Consider the following 22,347-nt stretch of genomic DNA (forward strand, 5'->3'; position numbering starts at 1 on the left):
AGTGGTCTACCTTAACCACATGATAGAGTGAGATTAGGAGTCCCCGGTGGCACAGCAGATTAAACCGCTGAGCTGCTGAACTTGCTGACCAAAAGGTCAATGGTTCAAATCTGAGGAGTGGGGTGAGCTCCCGCTATTAGCCCCAGCTTTTGGCAACCTAGCAGTTCAAAAACACACAAATGTGAGTAGATCAATAGGTACCACACTAGTAGGAAGGCAACAGTGCTCCGTACAAGTCATGCCAGCCATATGACTTTGGAGTTGTCTATGGACAATGTCGGCTCTTCAGCTTAGAAATGGAGATGTGCACCAATCCCCAGAGTCAGACATGACTAAACTTAATGTCAGGGGAAAACCTTTACCTTTACCTTATAGTGAGATTATTCATACTGTTCTGAAGAATAATGCACAGTGAATAATTGTTCACCAGTGGGAAAATGAGTTTCATAAAAGTAAAAAAAAAAACTTTGGGAGAATTAATACATTAGTGAGATTTTTGTGTGATTTTAATTCCAGTATTCAAACATCACAAAACATTTCAGAGGATATATTCTGCACAGAAAACACTTTCTTTCACAGGAAACTTATTGGTGCAGAAAACAATTTTAATGCACAAAACCACCATGTCCTCTGCAGAATAATTCCTCTGGAATATGTGAAAAATGGTATGGAAAATATATGTTTTTTCTGCAGCGAAGAGAAAATTGTCATAACTTAATTCTCACATGTGAGAGTGAAATAGGGGAAGATTTACATCCCTCATGGGGAGTCGCAAGGGAATGGAGCAAAAGGGAGGGCCAAAAAATTTAGGACAGATTGCATTCCTCGGAAGCAGACTCCTCCAAATTCAGCCAATACACCTGCTTTTGAAAATACCAACAGTTCTCAAGTTATGAACCAGATAGGTTCTGTTGGTTTGTTCTTAAGTTGAATTTGTTTGTAAGTATGTGTGTGTATGTGTATTTATATATTCTTTAGCTTTGGATAGCATAGGAAAGGGTTAACATCCCTGTGGGGTTTGGGTTGCTGTCTGGTCCCCTGTTCAGAAGATTTCACCTCACTTTCTGTCCCTGTGACAATTGGATTTTGGAAAAGTTTGGCTTCCAGAAACAAGGTCTGGGGATAAAGCTTCAGCTGAGAACCCTTTTCCTCATAACTCTTTCAGGAGTAAATTTCCCTTCTGAGGTGTATATTTCTTTCAATTTTTTTGTCTTACCCCCATTCTTAACTATGAGTCGCTTGTAACTCGGAAACTGCCTGTATTAGAAGCTGTTTACATTCAGTCAAGCTGTTGGTCCCATCAGTTCAGGATTGACAAGTCCAACTGGCAGTGGTGCTTCAGAAATTTTTTACACATATGAACAAAGCCTGAGAAAATTGGTGGTAGTGGTGGGCTAAATCTCCCAAGCTGTGTAAAAGCTATCATGGCCACATAATTTTCTGATGCAAATTAGCCTCAGGAGTAAACCGGATTTTTTTTTTGTAATGGCTATTGTGTGGTAATAAATGTTTCCTATTTGATGTTACATCTCTTTGTGGAATTTTCTATGCACTGTTCTCTCAGGTATGCCTTTGTAGCTTCTGAGATCTGTAATAGCAAAACACCCGTAGCTATATGGAGCCAATGTTATCTTGGAGCCTGACCACACAGGTGGAGGTCATGCTTCTGTAAGACACTGCTGCCCTAAAATAGGACAGCCCAGAAAACCAATAAGTTATCCAGCCCTCCTCTATATGGCCAGAGAACCATCCATCTCTTTCTCCTACAGTGGTTGACTCTTGCCTTGGGAAAGGGAAGCAGACTGAAAACCAGCCTATTTCATCCCTATTTCAAGAACTGTGACAATGATAAGAGAAATGTTTACATCAAGTTAAGTAAATGTTTACAACTGTTAAGAAGGAAGTCAACACAAGGCCAACACTGATAAAGAGGAATTAACATCTGGTCCAGGAAACTGAGATGGAGCCGGGATATTCCAGGATGGAAAACGTCTATCATTAATTTACAAATTGGGAACATAATCAGCAAAATATTGCTATATAAGTGACCTTATGACAATCCAGAAATTGTGACAGACTGTCGGGATGTGATCGGCCAGCATTCACACTAACTGAACTATTCCCATCCTGCCAAAAGCAATTGGGGTGGAGATAGCCTAAAGGATAAGGAGCCATCTGGCTAGGAGGATTGATTTATGGCCATGATCTGGTTTTCAAGCCTGGGAAAGGACTATCGACAGATAAGTGTGAATGTGGAAGGGGGGCTGGGGGGAAGTAGTAGTTTGATATGCTAGGATCCGGGCGGAAATTGATTAGTAGCAGCTTTGTGCTCATCTTGGCAAGAAGGACTTCAATAAAGCATTTCCACGGAATTACCTGTGTGAGCATTCATTGTGTCCTATAGCTTCCAAGGACTGACCCAGACAGTCGCTGTTCACCTGCTATGCTCTGCTCCATTGGGAAGGAGAGACATAGTATATGTGTCAGATCCGCTATGGGAAAGCAGGATTCTGGTCTCTTTTGGGCTCCTTTTCTCATGGGAAGAAGGAGTGCATTTGGGATTCATGATGTGTTGCAGGGAGTCAGTTCTGCTATATAGAAAACAGGGGTTTGATCCTTGGCATTGTTCTTAGGGGAAAGGGGTGCATTTTGGAGTTTTGGAATTCTGGAAATGTTGATGTGTTGGCAGGCTGCAGTGGAAGCTGGGTCTGGCCTAAGCAGGTGCTTCTCCAAGGAGGGAGAAAAGGATATGGTAATATTTGTATGCATGGGGATGAATGCATGTAAATTGTCTTTAACATCTTGGTATTGGTTCTCTTTTGGGTATGTAATTCCTTTTTGCTTGTTATGGCAGACAAAGAAAAATCTACCTTGCAGAATTGTTTGCTGCCTCCCTGTACTCATTTGTTCTCCAATCTGCCATATTTTCAATAGATTGAACTAATCTGTTTTCTTTCCTGTTTCAGTTTCAGCTAATTGAAGCACTGCGAAATTGAGGCTTTTAAAATGCTAATGACTATTGATTACAATTACCAACTGCACTTTCTCTGTGCCTGCTCTACCAGTATCTAATGGTCTTCTTCACTTCCCTTTCATTCAGCTTATCTTGGAATCCTGCCTTGGAGAGAGATGTTTTCAGAAACCTTCATTACAAATACTGTCATAGCACTCTCTTTTGCCTAAACAAGAAAGACACACTGCTACTATCCATACTGGCCACTGGAATGCACCATTGTGCCAAGTAAAGTCAGTGGGCAGGCAGAAATGCCATGCCTGAATGCAACTCAGTCGCATAGGATTTATCTACTTAAAAACAAATCAGCAGAATCCACTTGCAATAAAGGTCTTTCTGAACTATAGAACAGTTGTTTTGGGGAACATCCGCACGGTGCATAATTAAAAATAGCATTGCTGTACACAGAGAATTTGCATGTTGGAAATAAAGATTTAACCTAGCTTTGTCTCCAGGTAAACACAATTGGAAGAATATTAAACAGTTCACACCATGAAGTCGTTCAATCCAAAGAAAGCTTTTACATTGGATTCTAAGAATTATATAAATTAGCCCCATTACAAAAGGACCAATCCAATATAACTGGCATAGCAAGTATGCTACATTAGATTTATAGAAATGCTCTTTAGTTATCTCTATAAAAGTAATTCAGATTTCCTGGAATTTTTTATTATCAAGAAGTGCTGCAGTAAGATGCTAGCACAATGGGCTGGAAAATCAGATTTCTTTGAATAGAATTATCACTGCAGTTTGCTTTAGGATAATACCTAGCTGGAGTTTAGGACTTGACAAAGCCATATAAATGGCCTTGGATATTTGGATGATGTGTTTCCATGGAAGCTAATGGCACATTTCTGCTCTGAATGGGCCAGAATAAGACCTTCATCTGTCCCCAGTCAAGGCTGGTGTAATTTAGATATTTATGAAAAGAAGGAAAAACAGGCTGCAGTTTGGGAGAGACAGATTGAAAACAAAGGCTGGTTTTTGTTTTTGAAGACGACTGACCAAGGATGCAGCTCCATAGGATCACATACAGAAGCAGTGGATTTTGTGCTTTGCTGGAGTCTTTATGCTGTGCCTCCACTTGTGCTCAATCTCTTCGCACATACAGGCAGTCCCCAAATTACAAACATCCAAATTACAAACAACTCAGTTATGAATGGGGTGAGACAACGGGAAGTGAGAGAAATCTACCCCTAAGAAGGGAAATAACTCCTGGAAGAATTATCATGGGGGAAAAGTGTCTCCACTGAAGCTTTATCGCCAATCCTTGTTTCCACAACAAGCCAAATTTTTGAAAATCCAATTATCACAGAAACAGAAAGTGAGGTGAAATCTTCTGAACAGGGACACAGACAGCAAAAAACAAAAACAAAACAAAACACCACAAGAGTGCTATCCAAAGCTAAAATATCATTAGTTTTGGCTGAAGTTACACTTAAAAATGTACCTGTCCTGACATACATATAAATTCAACTTAAGAACAAACCTGCAGAATCTATCTTGTTTGTAACTTGGGGACTGCCTCTAGTTTAAATGCAGTCAAATATTGCTGAATTCGAGTAACTCCAAACGGGACAACCGACTTCTACCTGGATAAGCACAGCTCCTGAGCTTCCCACCATCCAGAGGAGTGGGCCGTGGAATTCTGGGAATTTTAACCCAGGAATCTGTCAGTCAATCAATCAGTCAAAACTTTATTACAGTCCAAAGACCCAATTGGCTTAGCAGTAAAAGGTGCACAACTGCCAACAGATTAATTAACTGATAAAACTAATTAAATGCAGGATGATATGCAATATAAGATGCATATGAACAAGGGTAAGAACGTGTTGTTGAAGGCTTTCATGGCCAGAATCACAGGGTTGTTGTGTGTTTTCTGGGATGCATGGCCGTGTTCCAGAAGTATTCTCTCCTGATGTTTCACCTACATCTATGGTAAGCATCCTTAGAGGTTGTGAGGCATATTGGGGGAAAAATAAGCAAGGAAGGTTTCTATATTTGTGGAAGGTCAAGGGTAGGAGAAGGAACTCTTGTCTGTTGGAGGCCAGTGTGAATGTTGTAATTAATCACCTTGATTAGCATTAATGGCCTTGCCAGATTTATTTTCTGGCTTCTTCCTGCCTGGAGGTGTTAGCTGCCCCTGATTGATTCAGGTCTGGAATTCTTCTAGTTTCAGAGTGCTGTTCCTTATTTACTGTTCTGATTTTAGAGTTTTTAATACTGGTAGCCATATTTTGTTCATTTTCATGGTTTCCTCTTTTCTGTTGAAATTCTCCACATGCTTGTGGATTTCAGTGGTTTCTCTGTGTAGTCTGATATGATAGTTGTTAGAGTGGTCCAGCATTTCTGTGTTTTCAAATAATATACTGTGTCCAGGTTGGTTCATCAAGTGCTCTGCTATGGCTGACTTCCTCAGATGGTCATACAGCTGGAATACTCACAGCAACCCAGTATTCACAAATTCGTCAGCCTGGATTGTAGGGGCAGCAGAAGTTTAGGAGAAAGAGTTACACTTTCCATCTCTACTGTTTCCTCAATGAAAGGTTGCCTTCAGCCGTATCATCGATCCCAGACAAATGAGCACTTTGAAATGTTGGTCTTCAGAAATGGAACTTTGACATTTGATTAGGTTTTTGACCTGCCTCTAGGTTATTTCAGAAAACCTCCCTAGAGCCACCCTCTTGCCATAAAATAACAAGGAGATTCCAAACAGAAAGTGAAGATTGATCAGAGGTTTAGAAGATGAAGCTGCCTTAAAGACTGGTGAGCCCTATTACCTCCTAAAGGGTGAATGGCAAGATAAGCAGTCTACTTCTTGCCACTGCTTTGCCAACTAAAGTTCTTTTGTATTTCCAAGGATGTTGATATTTCCAAATTCTGATGCCCAATTTATTGAGTGCATAAGTGTAGGCCATTTCTATGCTTTGATATTTGTTTGTTTGTTTTTAAATTGCTGCTGCATGTCTGATATTAAACTTAAATGGCTGAAGCAAAACTATCATTTGGGAAGCAATACTTATTTCTTGGCTATATTTGTGTTCTTGTTCAAACAGCCTTAGTTGCTTCTCTGTGGGGTGCACATCATTTTGCTGGTGATAAATGAGGAAAAGGTTCTAAATCAACAGGCAACAGAGATGGCACCACAGAGCAATGCTGGCAGAGAACATAGTCTGCAATGATTTCCCGCTGTTGTTTCTCAATTGTGCTTTTGTTTTTTTTCTTTCCGGTGGGTGCCTATCAGGAAACAGTAGTGCCTACCAGCATCAAACAGGCATTCTCCACTGGAAATTTATGGAATGGCATTTTTTGTTTAGAAAAACCATACAAAACCATATGTTTTATATAATAAGTCCTTTATATAAGGCTCCTTTAGAGACTAAGTATACATAATGTGATGCTTCCCATTGCCAGTTACCTATGGAGCAGCTTCTGCTTGAGAATCTGTATTTTGTGGAGTCTAAAGTGAAAATGTTTTCATGCATCTTTAAAGTTGTAGCTTTCTGTGCACTTATTGGTGGTGTGTCCCACTGAGCACAGTCTTACCTTTAATTATTTCCAAGTGCTGGTGAGGTGAGAATTCAAGAAAGCCCTAGTATGAGCAACAATCGGAGTAAGTGCATCATCTACTGGAGCACCAGGATAACTGAGAAAATATTTCAGAATAAGGAGCTGGCAAAATAACCTCTGAGTATTCACTGCCTAAGACAATGAAATCTATGAGATCAACATAAATTGACAGGCAACTTGAAGGTGCATGCACACATGCACCACTTGAGCCACATAAGTGATGTAACATTATTAGTGACAGATTAGTCCAGAATAAACATGAGAATAAGGACACAATCATGCACATGCTTGATCATTCTTTTTCTTTGATGGAGTTCCTACTTCATGCTATCAGATTTACACTTTCACCACTTTGCATTTGCATTTCTGACTAAAACTTAAATATATTCAGGGTTTGCCACATAGCAATATAAAACAAAATTCAAAAACCTCAAAAAGTATATTTTATTTGACCTACAAATATTTATTAGAAAAATAAACAATAAAGAAACTAAAAATATTACAAGAATTGCAAAAAGAAGATTTAACAATTAGTTCCACTGCAGTCAACTACAACCGAGATGGCGATTAGACAGAAAAGGGGAATACAAGAGCTGGAAAATCAATGGAATTTATTATTACAGACAAAAAATAAAGTGGGAAAATATATCAGTTCCTTTTGAAAGACTATACAATTCACAGACAAGTAAAGGCGTCTATGATTCAATGGACTAAAAATATAAGACGAGCAATAAACCTAGAAGAATGGGAACAACTCTGGAAGAAACTACTACAATTTATAAGCAGTATACTGTAAAAAAGAACTTTTATAAAATGATGCATTGATGGTACATAACTCCAGAAAAATGTGCTAAGATAAATAAAAGTTCAGACTTATGTTGCAAATGTTAACAGAAGAAAGATACTTTTTACCACATATGGTGGACCTGCCCAAAGACCAAAGAGTTTTAGATAAAAATTCATAATGAAATTGAAACTCTTTTTAAAAAAAATAATAATATTGAAGCCAGAAACTTTTCTATTAGGATTATTAGATAAGCAAATACCAAAACATCAAGAAAGAATATTTCTCTACACGACAACAGCAGCAAGAATTGAATATGCAAAATTTTGGAAACAACAAGCAATAGCAAAGGACTGGGCTACAAAACTCTTAGAAATGGTGGAGATGGACAAATTAACTTTAGCCTTACAGCAAACTAACTTGCAGAGTCTACAAGAAGAATGGAAACCTTTTATAAACTTTGTGAAAAACCAAAGGAAGATGAGCACGATAGGATTTGACAACTGAAAATAAGATAAATAATATATGATTCTCTTCTGTATTTTGTATGTTAAAACTTAAGAGAGGAATGCTAACTGATGAATTAAGTGTTAAGAAACTATAATATATAGAAAGGTTAGAAGTACATACACAATATTAACTAATAAGATTGAGATGGGCTATAAAAAAATTACATTAAATTTCATGTAATACAAAAAAAAGTCAGCATGATAACGATAAAATGATATAAATACTAACCCACTAACACTTTAAATAAACATTGTAGAGTTTCCTTAGTAGATGGTAAAGGTAAAGGTTTTCTTCTGACCTTAAGTCTAGTCATGTCTGACTCTGGGGTTGGTGCTCATCTCCATTTCTAAGCCAAAGAGCTGGCATTGTCCATAGATACCTCCAAGGTCATGTGGCAGCATGAATTGCATGGAGCGCCATTACCTTCCCACTGGAGTAGTACCTATTGATCTACCCACATTTGCATGTTTTCAAACTGCTAGGTTGGCAGAAGCTGGGGCTAACAGTGAGAGCTCACCCCGCTCCCCGTATTCGAACCGCAAGTTCAGCAGCTCAGCAGTTTACCCGCTGCACCACCGGAGCTCCCTCCTTAGTAGATATTGATAATAAATAACTTAAGAAAATGTTTAATGTGAGACAATCTGCTATGAAAAATTAAGATCAATTCCCATTGAAGAAGAATTGGAAAAGAATAGATGAAGACCAGGAGGGGGTGAAGACAAAAGAAGATATAATAAAACGACTTCAAATGAAAATTGTTGAAATTTTCAATATTTTACGAAATGTGTGTTAAAGAGCTAGATGAAGGCTTAGTTGTAATAATAACTTTGTAAAAGAACTTCACATGCCTCAACAATCCCTATCCTCTTTGTTTTCTCCTTGCAACATATTAGACATTTGGAAAGATTCAATAACAAAACTATTATCTCCAAACTTTTGCTTTGTCCCTCCCTTTTCCACATACCCCCTCCCTTTCCTAGTAAAAAATAAAATACAAAAAAGAAGGAAAAAAGTTTTTAAAATTAGACAACCAGAATGCACAAAACACACATGGTGCTAGCTTCGTCATCAGTGAAAAAATGTTTTAAAATCATACAAGAAAATGAAATAAAAGCGATAGTACTGGATATTTTCTCTCCTGTAGTTCACTTTACAGAAGAGGGTAGTAGCCAGTCTCTTCTTGGAGACTGAGACAAAGGCTCAGATATGGGGAGGCATGGTTGTTTGCAACAATTTTTGTATGGCATAATAGAAAAAGATTGCCGTCTTTCTTTCTGACAGAGTGGTCGGATTTTTCCAACAGGCAGAAATACAACAAATGCAGCATTCCTCTTTTGAGTAAACCTGCAGCTCTTCTATTCTTGCTAGGTGTTCAGTTTTTCACAACAGAAAACCTGCCAAAAGCCAAAGGCGACAACCTTTACAATTGCCGTAATTTAGGAATGAGTAAGGGAGGTTTGCAATGCTGAGCATTTGCTGTAATTACCACCCACTGTTTCTGAGATGTGTACACTTGTGTTTGGCATGAGTTCCTGGGCATGTGGAAGGAAATTCAATGAGCTTCATTGCTGAGACTAGCAGATTGTTTTTGGCTGGCCACAAAGGTCAATTTGCTGTGATTGCAATTCCTATTAACAGCCTTGGAAAGTTGAGTGTACATCAGTCCACTGATTACCAGTTTTGCAATCTCTGACACCCTGCTTGGTTTGTATTGGCCTTTGAATCTATATGTCACTTCTTGTGTTCAGTGTTAAACGCAGCTATGAGCACACCTGAAAACCAGAGATAGGAAAGTTAATAAGTACGTGCCATGGTATTGTTATGTTCGCACTGAAAAGCAAAATATAAATAACCCCCAAATCCCACCCAAACCCTTTGTATTCGTTATGATCACTTTGAAAAGACAAAAAGCTTACTAGAGGTCACGACAGCAATAAAAGAGTAGGAGCAATAAAGCATAACTGGAAATGTAGGGCATGTCACAGTCCAGCACTCCAACCACCAAACAATGGATATAAACCCAATAACAAAGAAATTTCTGCCCAAATTTCCAACACCAAAAGACACCTCAAGCCCCATCTCCAATTATATCCTCATTTTCAGTATAATATAGCCAGTCTTTCTCATTCTGTGGGGTAAGGAGCACAGGACCTCCACAAAAGTGGAAAAAAAAACCAAATTAAAATGCTGTTTTACCTGAGAGAACACCTCTCTAGAAATCTCTAGATTTTCCAGCATTACTATATGGCCAACTTCCACTGGATATTAATTTAATGTATCATTGGAGGATCTATAGCAGGGGTCCTCAAACTTTTAAAGCAGAGGGCCGGTCCACAATCCTTCAGACTGCCACAATTTATTTTGTGAGTCCAGTCCTTTCTCAAGGGCAGATTCTGGAAATGGCTCCAGCTTCGAACTGACAAATGACAGCTATTCATTTTTCCCATTGCAAATTAGACTCCACCCACCTCTGACATCATGAGGTTTCCCCAGGTAATGAGAACCTGGATCAAAACCAGACTATTTTATAACCAATCAAGGGAGGGCGCAGAAACACTGAATGGACGTCAAAGAGGATACAATGTATTGTACTGTATTGCATGCCTATGCCCAATTTCTTTCTGAGTAGAGACTCAGATCTCCTTTCATGTCTGAAAGTAAATAAACGTTTGTTTGGGGCCATCAAACCTGATCTACATGTTTCTATCTGGTTATAAAAGCAGCAAGGCATGCAAGGCATCAGATCTTCCACTGCTTCTTGGTGGGTAGCTGAATTTCAAATTACATTACATTTCATTAAGGAAACAGTATTTTATGATGCGGCTTAATTTTTGGAAAAAAATAGGTAGATGTAATCAATCCTTGATTCTTGAGATGGCTCATGTAACCTGGTGCCTAGTAGTATGTGTCAAGCAAGACCTGCTGAAATTCCACTTCTACACAGCAATTTAAGTTATAGGAGTCATTTCTGGTTTTTCTTCTGGCAACACTATTTTGATATTTCTTTAAAATTATGCAGTAGCACAGAATTTCAATTCAGAAAGCAGCACTAAGTAAACCTTCATTTTACAAGTGGAACTCTGAATTTGACAGAATTAGTATCAAGGCAACATAGTCTGGATTAAATTTTTCTGTTCAACCAAATCGTGTCCATATGGCTGATGTGATTAGAAATATTTACATTGCATAGAATAATGATCCATTTCTGATAGATCATAATTATAGCAAGCCCTCAGACTCTTACAGATGCATGACTGTAACATCTAAAGTGATTTCCAATTATCACTATCATGCATCTTTTATTACGCTTAGAATTTCTATATAGCACAATGTTTTTCAATTGTATCAGTTCAAACTGATACAATTGGCACAATGGGTTAACCCTTGTGGCAGCTGAACTTCTGTCAGCCCTAACTTCTCATGCAGGGACATGAGCAAAAAAGTTCAAACATGCAAATGTCCACTTACCAAGAATGTCATAATCAAGTCTGGATAAATCAAGTTATAAGAATGCATCTGTGAACTCAGAACATAGTTTTAGAGAAAATGTTGCCATGTCACAGATTGTTTAGTGCTTTATATTTAAATAACATGATTTAAATATAAAGCACCAAACAGCTCAGGGTTGCTGTTTTTTAAGTGGAAAAAATACCTTTCCATCTGGAAATTGGGTGCTTGATGAAATGTTAGAAACAAAATTTAAATTGACTTCCTAATCTGTGTGTTTTTGTTTTTGTTTTGGCCAGCATAAGAAAGCAAGGATTTTGGCATGAGGTGGAACAACTTCTTCCAGCCCGGCAGATGTTTTGAATTTCAGTTTCAATCAGACTGGGAAACAAGTCAGGTATTCTGGAGCTCTCATGCAAAATGTTAGGAAGGTACTAGGTTGGTCTGGGACAGAATATGTTATATCCCTTTGAGTTAAATGAAACTAAATGAAACTAAAAGAGCTTCATTCAACATCCTTTGGACAAAGGAGTGTTGGATGTAATGTACACATATGTGTGTTAAGCGCATGTGACATTTGATTATTGACAAAATTCTTGGTAGCATATATTTAAAAAACAAACAGGCATGTGTGCAGGGAGATGAAGGGGAGGAGGTGCCCTTGATTACACAATCCTTTGTGCTCTTTTTAAAAGACAACTCCCTGGCTGAATACCCCAGAAATCACTTTCGTCCCGCATAAACTACATCACACTTACAGATCCTGGTTGGGCTGGGACTATCTTCCCTCCTCTAACACCGATAGAATTGTGCCATTTTAATTAGTTTTGGGTTTGGTTTTTCATCTCTTGTGTTACAGCAAAGCTTTGAACATGACAGAATTTCACTTGCAAATTGGCTCTCTAAAGATGTTTTCCCTCTTGAAATGAATCCTGATTGACAACAGCAAAAGAACACAAGCCACTGAACTATTACATCTTGGATTTGGGTTGTGTGTGCATTTTACATAAAATAAATGTTCTCAGTATGCAAAGGCCCAAAAAGATATGTTACATCCTTATTTCTATTTACAACCATGTTGACAGACAGACTGAAAAAAAAATCTTTGATGGACAATTTACAAAGAAGAAATGGTAACAATTTGAGGTTGTTTTTCCCCGTCTCCAAAAATAATGGGGAATCCTGACAATGTAAAATCAGTACAAAATCCTTGACTTTCTATGGTCCCTTTTCTCTCACCAGTGCCTACAGAAAAGAAATTATTTCTTAATGATATAGGGTTTAATGAAGACAGTAGCTAAAACATTGTTTTAACTGACACACAACATGTTCTATGAAAATAACAGACAAAACTCTATGTGACCAGTCCATTACCATTTATATAAGAAAGGATGGATCATTTCTCCATTGGTCATCAGTGGGTTTTTTTTACTGATGGAAATATGTTCATAGACAAAGGCAGTTTTTCATTTGGATAATGACTTAATGATTCTGTGAATTTTAGATGGTGGATTCAGGCCTTTCTGTGAAAAGTTTTCACATTTTCCTTTGAGTTCACTAACTGCTTTGCTCAGAGAGGGAAAAGGTCTGGCATTTGGAATCTTCAGACACAAGTAAAAAGTAAGTAATACTTTATTTATATACTGTTCTCTCTCCCTGAAGGGACTCAGGGCGGTTTACAAGCATAAAACAGCAACATACATTACATAAGCAGCACAATACACTCATTATTAAAACAAAATTAAAAACCTATACACAAGCACCTGCCAGGACATTGGTGCATCTGTGCATGCTAAAATATCTTTGAGTGAAAGAAAATATGAGCACACTATGTTCATCTTTTCTTTTGGAAAAGCTATTGTTTGATGGCCCGGCATGAAAGATGAATAACCCATTCGATCGCTGCAATCAGTTTACTTTATGGCATATAGCAGGTTTTCTTGGATCCTCGCCATTTTCCCAACTGACTGTGCTATAGCCTTCATTCATTTGCATGATGCACTCAAGATTTCAAAGGTCACACTTACAAGAAAGGGCCAAAAATTGTATTTGGAGTTTCACCGTGTGCAAAAATGAGATCTAAATGAAATAAACTGTACCTTTGCTATCTTCAGTGAGTCTATATTGTGAACTGGGTTTAGTGGCGATCTAAATTGGAATAAGATCAGAGCTTGGAAAAGTTACTCCCAGGATCCACCAGCAATTCTGACCAGCCAAATTCTGTGAGCTGTAGTCCCAAAATATAACTTTTCTAAGCTCAGGAAATGATATAATCACTGATAATTCAATACAGCTTACTATCAAGGTAAGAATTTAAAGCCCTATCTTATAAATAAAATTCTGGGTTACATTAAAATCAGGCCCACATATTATGCAGGATTGTGTTGTGCAGTTTTAGTTATGCATAAGGACACCCTGGGGGCCCCTGGTGACACAGTGTGTTAAAGCGCTGAGCTGCTGAACTTGCGGACCAAAAGGTCCCAGGTTCAAATCCCGGGAGCGGAATGAGCGCCCGGTGTTAGCCCCAGCTCCTGCCAATCTAGCAGTTCGAAAACATACAAATGTGAATAGATCAATAGGTACCACTCGGACGGGAAGGTAACAGCGCTCCATGCAGTCATGCCGGCCACATGACCTTGGAGGTGTCTATGGACAATGCCGGCTCTTCGGCTTAGAAATGGAGATGAGCACCAACCTCCATAGTTGGTCACGACTGGACTTAACGTCAGGGGAAACCTTTACCTTTACCTTACTAAGGACACCCTCTGGGGACAGAGCCAAAAACAGCATCCCTTCGTGGGTTGGGAACCAGCTGCATTTCTGTCCACAGAGGAAGAAGGACTCTCCAAAGTAGCGGTTTTCAAAGGGTGCTCTGCAGAGGCCTTGGGGCTCTGTGAAGCATCCTGAAGGGCTCCACGCTTTCCTCCCCCTCCTCCCTCCCCCTCCTCCCCCTCCAAGTTTTCCCTCCTCTTTTCTGCTCCTCCCCCTTCCCCTTCAACACCAAAAGTATCCCCCGCTGCCAAAAGCCTTTTCCCCTCAACCCCCTTGTGCCAAAAGCCTTCTCCGTTACCTTGCTTCCCAAAGCCTTTTCCCCTTGCCTTCCTTGCTTCCAAAACCCTATTTCCCTCCCACTGCACAGGGGGTGCTTTGACTGTGCTTTTCCTGCATGGCAGAAAGGGGTTGGACTGGAGGTCAGCTTTTACCAACAATGATTTTGAATTTTAATTATAGTTAGTTTTATAATGTTTTATCGTGCAGTGTTGTTGTTAGAGAAGTATTATAGATTTTATATGTATTAATTTTATGTGTTTGAATGTGAGATGGATTGTTATCTCTCTCTCTCTTTCAATAGAAAGGCGGAAACCATGAAAATGAACAAAATCTGGCTACCAGTATTAAAAAAACCCTCTAGAATCAGGACAGTAAATAAAGAGCAAAACTCAAAAAAAAGGGGGGAATTCCAGACAGGAAACAATCAGGGCCAGCTAATACCTCCCAACAAAAAATCCCCCAGGCAGAAACGGCCAGGCGTTGCAGCTGCAAAGCCAATAAATGTCAATCAAGGTGGCCAATTGCAACATTCACACTTGCCTCAAACAGACAAAAGTTCATTCTCCCACCCTGGACATTCCACAGACAACCTCACTTGCCTAGTTCCCAATAGACCTCACAGCCTCTGGGGATGCCTGCCATAGATGTGGGCAAAACGTCAGGAGACTATATGGAACATGGCTGTATGGAACATGGCCATACAGCCCAGATAACTCACAGCAATCCACTGTCTATAAGTGAATCCTCCACCTTGTGTGACTGTGGAGCTGAACAAACAACTCCGCATATGTATGCTTGCCCACAATGCCCTGCCTCATGTACGGAGGAGGAGTTGTTTAAGGCTACAGACAATGCGGTTGCTGTTGCCCGCTTTTGGTCCAAAACTATTTAGTTGCTTGTGATTTCTTTTCTTTTTTTTCTTTTTCTTTTTAATTTTATTTTATTTCCATTATTTGAAATGTACAATGCTTTTGACACGAAATAAATACTGTCTATAAAATGTCAATGCTTGGAAATGGGAGGCATGTCATATTTAGATTTTCCTTCTGTCCCCGGTATACTCCTTGATCAATGATGCAGTAAATATCCCTGTTCCTGTCTTTATCTCTGTGCGTCTTCATTTGGAACATTGGAGCCAGGCATGCTGGGAATCCAGACCCCAAAGATGCGGTAACATTGGGAATAAGCAAATGGTGGCCTTAAGGCTGCACACAGCTCAGCTACATTTTTTTAAAGACCCCAGTGCTCCCCAGATTTTTTAAAATTGTCACTGCAATTTACACCAATACTGACATTCTTCTAATACGAGCTTTAGGAAATACATCAAACACATCTAGAGCCAATACTGTCCGCATGATTCTAATAAATAATATTTACAAAAAGACTACTGTCTTCAAAGCATAGGATTCTTCTCTCACTCTGTGGGTTTACAGTCTTTCTTCTGAGCTTCACTTGTTCATCAGTTCAAAATAGGCCATAAGCCATAGAGATATATATATATAACTTCTACATCTGTCTTTTAACATGGAGTTTAACTGACCAGATCTGGGATGCAAAGTTTGACCATTGTACTTTGTGTCCATTGGTTGAAAGATAGCTAGCATCTTTTGTTTTACAGTTATATAATTAATGCATTAAAATGTATGAAAAACCACATGTTCTGAGTTAGTACAATGCTGATTAGCAAAGCAATGATCATTGTCAAGTTCAGCTCTTTTTGGTTCCGTTTCACCAGTTCAGGGCATCATAATTAAAATAAAGGTATGTTCATATAATTCATTGCTATATAAATATAAGTTTAATAATTAAGTAGAATGGAGGATCTAGCTTTCATTAATGGATAGGGGGATTTTAAATAATTTTAAAATTGGCCGTGGAATTAATTTTTATTAATGTCAGCTAATTTCAAATCTATACATGATTTATGCATTTTCAACTGTATCTTTAAAAAAATAAAATATCTGACCCTTCTGCACTTGGCTAGTGTAAAAAAAAAAAATCCCTGGCCCCTCAGTAGATGTCCCACTGTGCCTTAAGTTATTCAGTTCTGTAAAAATCTCATGGTTTGATTCAGGTGGATCTCGTATTTCTTTTACCAAGTTGAAATATTGACTATGACTGACTATACAAACTTCTGTATTCATCTGCACACCATGGGAAGCCCTTATAAAAGTGAATTAACTGAGGCAAAATTTTTATATACTTCCATTCACTAGATTCTTCTGTTTCACAGCTAGAAAAACCAATAGAATAACCCTTTTAAAAACCACAGCTTACTTGATTTATTCACTTTCAATGCCCTTTAGGGAAAAATCTTCCTCTGGGGAGATGCCAGACTTTTCCTTTTTGCTGCCCCTAACTGAGTAAATGACACTCTCCTATTCTTACAACCCCAAGGATGGAACTTTGCTGAAAGCTTGATTCTTTGATGCTGTGAATGAATAGGATGAGAAGCTGGTGTGAATGTGGCAGTAGAGAGGCAATTTCTCATTCAGCAGGAAGCTTTATTTCCTTTGTTGAACAAGTCACTTCCCAGGGGAGCATTTGACATACAGGCTCATGAGGCAGGTGCTCCACCAGTAAAAAGAAAGAGAAAAAATGACATTGGGTTGGGTTCGTCCTATGTGCCATTTCTCTTGATACATTTGTCCCACTTCTAGTATAATATGGTAATATTTTTACAACTACAACAGAATTTGGTAGTTACTCTATATAAGAAAAAGAAATTAATGTCCAACTACCTCTCGTCCTTATAATGCATACTCTCTTAAGCAGGGTTTCTTGAGCTTTTTCTACTTTTATGTTCCTCCCAGGTATATGAGTTTATAAAATAGATATAAAAATATGTTATTATTTACTGGTAATAAATCAGAATTTGCAAGGCTTGCAAAATAGGCTGATTTTGCTTTTGTGGAGTACAGCTGAAGCACTTTCTGCAGAGTCCACTGTAAACACTACACGTTGTTCCTAGCAAGTTTGTGTAAATGGGTGGTGTTCAGAAACCTTTTACTGTTGCCAAATTTTTCGGGACCTCAACATTGCGAGATGTCCAGGGCAATAGACATGATCGCTCCCGAACGTCCCCTCTCGCTGCGTGGAGTTGCCCCGGGCCCCTGGTTCACCGGGGAGCTGGCGGAGATGAAACGTGCGAGAAGGAGACTAGAGTGCCGCTGGCTGAGAACTCGTGACGTATCTGACTGAGCACGGTCTAAAGCCGCTATTGGGGCTTATTCTGCGGCGTTGCGGGCAGCCAGGAAGGTTTTCTCGACTGCCCGCATCGCGTCTGCAACTAATAGATCTTCGGAGTTGTTTCGGGTTGTTGGGGAGCTCCTCCACCCTTCTCACGATGGGGGGGGGGGGGCACCTGACATCTTGGCAACTCGGTTGGTGGGGACGAGAGAGAGGGCCTTCTCCGTCGTGGCCCCCCGGCTTTGGAACTCGCTCCCTAGGGAGATCAGGCAGGCCCCAACCCTCCTCTCCTTCCGGAAGAGCCTAAAAACCTGGCTCTTCCAAAAGGCCTTCGATGATTAATCATTGTAGGTTTGATTTATCCGCCCATTCAACAATAGCTCCATCGTTGATGCTTTGCCATTATTACATTGCACTTTATTGACCATTTTAGGTGTGAAACTACCTCTCCCCATTTTGAAATATTCTGCACTTTGGCCCAGATCCGTGTATTAGTCTCCTGTTTTTAACATTTTATGCTGTATGTTGATTTTTATGACTGTTTTATTGATGCTGATGTTTTATTGTTGCGATATTTGTTTTATTGTCTTGCTGTTGTTATTATATTGTTGTGTGGGGCAAGGCCCCATGTAAGCCGCCCCTAGTCCCTTCGGGGAGATGAGGCGGGGTATAAAAATAAAGTTGTTGTTATTATTATTATTATTATTATTATTATTATTATTATTATTATTATTGCGCGAAAGGTCCCGAACTATGGGTTCAGGACCCATAGTTTAAGGAGCCATGCTCTAAAGAACTTTCAGGAAAGAACGTCTTGCAGTGTAAGAGTCAGGAGCAAACAGATAGAAAGACAGACAGACAGATAAGATCATGTCAGATATGGAAGTGCCAGTGAGTGTAAACACAGGCACACATATTGCTGTTTTTAAAATACAACTTAAATTTTTATTACAAACATTATAGATATGTTTGTGGAGAAGGAGATAAACAGATAGCCAGATTAAAAATGCATTATTTAATGTAATTAGCAGTGGTAACTCATGCTGCATCATAAAACAACTGAACTCTCTGTAATATGTGAGAAATGAAGAAAATGAAGTGTATTTTTTAAAAAAAAACAACTTCTCCACCAAATGACAGCAGGTTCTAGCTGGTTTGACTCCTGAGCAGGAAAATTCCTCTGAAGTACTGGGACTACAGCCATGTCTCAGTGAACAAAGCCTCTAACAAAGAATCTTCTTTTTATGAAGTCTTTTTTATGCCTGCCCTGCTCCCTGTCTAGCTGTTGATTTCCTGCCTAGCTGTAAGGTTGTAGAAGCCTTCACCCTGGGAGCATAGTGAAGGAAGGCTGCAGAAGCCTTCATCATCAGGGCATGAAAACCTGTGGGGATAGTTACAACAGGCTTTTGAAGGGCACCTAGATGTATGATAACTATAGAGCCCAAAAAAAATCGTATTTGCCGCATTGGTGCACACAGCATTCTTGATAATTTGCTTGCTTTAACCAGATTCAAAAAAACTTGCTTTTTACTCCCCAGTTTTACAGAAAAATCAGGATTTCTGGCATGGGGCCAATCCTCCAGTTGCCATCGGTTTTGTGCAATGGAGTTGGGGGATGAGTTAGTGCTGAGCAGAACAGGCTGGTGGGAGGTGAGGGTTCCTGCCAGGAGGAAGTGGCTCTTTTCTGGGTTGTATTTTATTTTATTAAAGGAAGTGAGTATCAGTATTTCAGAATTGGCGTATCCTGCTTAATAGAAAACACATATATTTGCATACATGACTGGGGCAGAGTGGGATGCATAGCATCCATGGATGTGTGGCTAACAATGTGAAGGATTGGAAATGTGTATCATCCCCTAACAGCTGCTTTGAGTCTCCTTGTGGAGAGAAAAAAGCAGAATATAAATAAACATCATCATCATCATCGCAAGGTGAGTGCTCAGGGGTAATGTGTATAAGGCAGGGGTCCCCAAACGAAGGCTTGCGTGCTGAATGCGGACAATTTAATTTATCCGCTCCCATCCTAAACTTTAGACTTAATGTCACAACCTCTGAGGATGCCTGCCATAGATGTGGGCGAAACGTCAGGAGAGAATGCTTCTGGAACATGGCCACACAGCCCGAAAGACATACAACAACCCTGTGATCCCGGCCATGAAAGCCTTCGACAACACGTTCCTTGATTGGTTCTTGGTCAAAGTACCCCTTCAGGTTCAACTGACAGGAAAGGAGATTCCACCTGAACATTAGGAAGACTTTCCTGACTGTGAGAGCTGTTCAACAGTGGAACTCTATGCCTCGGGATGTGAGGGAGGCTCCTTCCTTGGAGGCTTTTAAAGAGAAGCTGGGTGGCCATCTGCCAGGGGTACTTTGTGCTTTTCCTGCGTGGCAGGGGGTTGGTCTAGATGCCCCATGTGGTGTCTTCCAACTAGTCTATGATTCTATGAGAGCTGTTCACCAGAGTGTGGTGGAAGCTCCTTCCTTGGAGGCTTTTAAACAGAAGCTGGATGGCCATCTGTGAGGGGTGCTTCAATTGTGCAAGGCAGGAGGATGGACTGGATGGCCCTTACGATTTTATTCTATGATTCCACTTGTTTTTACATTCTAGGCCTCTTCCACACAGCTGTATAAAACCCACATTGAACTGGATTCTATGGCAGTGGGGACTCGGATAGCTCAGTTCAAAGAAGATACTGTGGGATTATCTGTCTTGATATTCTGGGTTACATGGCTGTGTGGAAGGGGCCCCTATTGTATTGTGTCAGGGGTTAGAGGCGGGGAGAAAGACGGTAAACAGGAAACACATTCCAGAGAAATGTTGCCCATAGGGTAAAAGGAGGGAGCAGAAAGAAAATACAGTAGTTCAGCAACAGGGCAATAAAATGACGTCAGCCGGGCACGAAAGATACGGGCTTTTTCCTCAGAATTGCAAGCTGGGCCCTTCCCGCTCTTTTTCTGAGGCCTTCGCCTCAAACGAAGCCCCGCCCAGGGGGAGAAAAGCAAGCCACAAAGGAACAAGGAAGGAGGGAGAGAGGGAGGCGGGCCTTTGGGGACAGGTGCCGGCCAGGTAAGTGCCAAGGCGCCTCGCCGCCTGCCTGGGCCTTGATTTGAGGGCTCTTCCACATCCGCGGGGAGGCGAAGGGGAAAGTGGTCCCACAGAGAGACAGAAGCCCCAGTCGTTCTGTGCCCATCTTTCGCGCCTTTTCTCTCCCTCGGGGCGGCCTCTCCTTGTCGCCCACAGAGTTCTCTCGCAGCCCACTTTGTTTTGGAAGAGGGGCCCGGCTGAGCCAGTCGCTTTCTCCCATTCGAGGCCACTGGCTTTTGGAAACGACGTTTGAACGTCGAGAGTAGGCAACCTGCTTCGAAAGAAACCTTTCCCCAGACCACCGCTTTGACAGGGACTTCCCAGTCCAAACCATTGTTTCGGGCGTCGCTCTCACAGAAACCGAAAGAGATTCTCCCAGGAAATGCCTCACCATTAATCCCAGTGCGCGCGCCCTCGGCGCTCCGAAGTAGGCAAAACGGCCTCAGGCCCTGAACAAAATCCCACATTATCCGCTTTGAACTGGAATACAGTAGAGTCTCACTTATCCAACATAAACGGGCCGGCAGAACGTTGGATAAGCGAATATGTTGGATAATGAGAGATTAAGAAAAAGCCTATTAAACATCAAAATAGGTTATGATTTTACAAGTTAACCACCAAAACATCATGTTATACAACAAATTTGACAGAAAAAGTAGTTCATTATACATTAATGCTATGTAGCAATTACTGTATTTACAAATTTAGCACCAAAATATCACAATGCATTGAAAACTGACTACAAAAATGCGTTGGATAATCCAGAACGTTGGATAAGTGAGACTCTACTGTATATGCAGTGTGGACTCAGATAACCCACACCTTAGTTATATCTAAAATGGACTACACTCTACGTGGGGCTGCCCTTGAAGAAAACTGCAGTTAGTGCAAAGGTCTGCGGCCAGATTGCTAGCAGGAGCTGGTTATAAGGAGCATACCTCGCTCCTAAAGTAGCTTCACTGGCTGCCGATGAGTTTCTGGACCCAATTCAAAGTACAGGTTATTACTATAAACCCTATACGCTTCGGGACCAACCTATCTTCGAGACAGCATCTCCTTCTATGACCTGGTATGGACTGGAAGGTCTACCAGGGAGGCCCTTCTCGCTCCTGCCACCATTGCAAGCGTGGTTGGTGGAGACGAGAGGGAGGGCCTTCTCTGTGGTGGCCCCTGGCTTTGGCATGCCCTCCTTAGGGAGATCAAGCTAACCCCACCCTTCCAGCCTTTGGCACACGATTGAAGATACGGCTTTTCCGACAAGCCTTTGACCATATTTAGATTTCTTCCAAATACAACAGTATTTGGAATCAATCTCAGTCTTGTAAAGTGCTTGGTAAAGAATCTGAAGGCCCTCATTTATGAGGACTTTCAGATTCTTTACCAAGCACTTTACAAGACTGAGATTGATTACTGTTGTTTTTACCTGCAGCAATTGCTGTATTTTGCTGTTTTTAATCAGAGGGCATTGTGAAGTTGTGATGTTTGTGTTGGCTGCTTATTGGTTTATGTTATCGTTTTTGCACTTTTTGTATTTTGCATGTTGCACCTTGAGTGCTTTGTAAGCTGCCCCAAGTCCCCCGGGAGATGGTGGTGGGGTATAAATGAAATTTATTATTTATTTAGTTGCACTGGTGAATAGCTCTCATAGGCCCCATGCACATAGCTGTATAAAATCCCACATTACCTGCTTTGAACTGG

General features: G+C 40.3%; 1 protein-coding gene across 5 annotated transcripts in view; it reads left to right on the forward strand.

The window, feature by feature from the left end:
- LOC100556446 (proline-rich protein 5) overlaps positions 1-22,347 on the forward strand; it is a 224,284-nt gene that overhangs the window by 81,138 nt on the left and 120,799 nt on the right. The window contains exons 1-2 of one of the 5 annotated variants that reach the window (XM_062981960.1): positions 11,503-11,721; positions 12,829-12,944. The exons of 1 other annotated variant lie outside the window; for it this stretch is intronic. The gene's annotated coding sequence lies outside the window, so the exon portion shown is untranslated. Of the gene's footprint in view, positions 1-11,502; positions 11,722-12,828; positions 12,945-19,018; positions 20,632-22,347 lie in introns of those variants that run through there. 3 more of the 5 variants (XM_062981959.1, XM_062981961.1, XM_008111397.3) reach the window with 3 other exon arrangements.

Source organism: Anolis carolinensis, chromosome 5 (assembly GCF_035594765.1).
Source record: "Anolis carolinensis isolate JA03-04 chromosome 5, rAnoCar3.1.pri, whole genome shotgun sequence".
In the NCBI taxonomy this organism is placed as follows: Eukaryota; Metazoa; Chordata; class Lepidosauria; order Squamata; family Dactyloidae; genus Anolis; species Anolis carolinensis.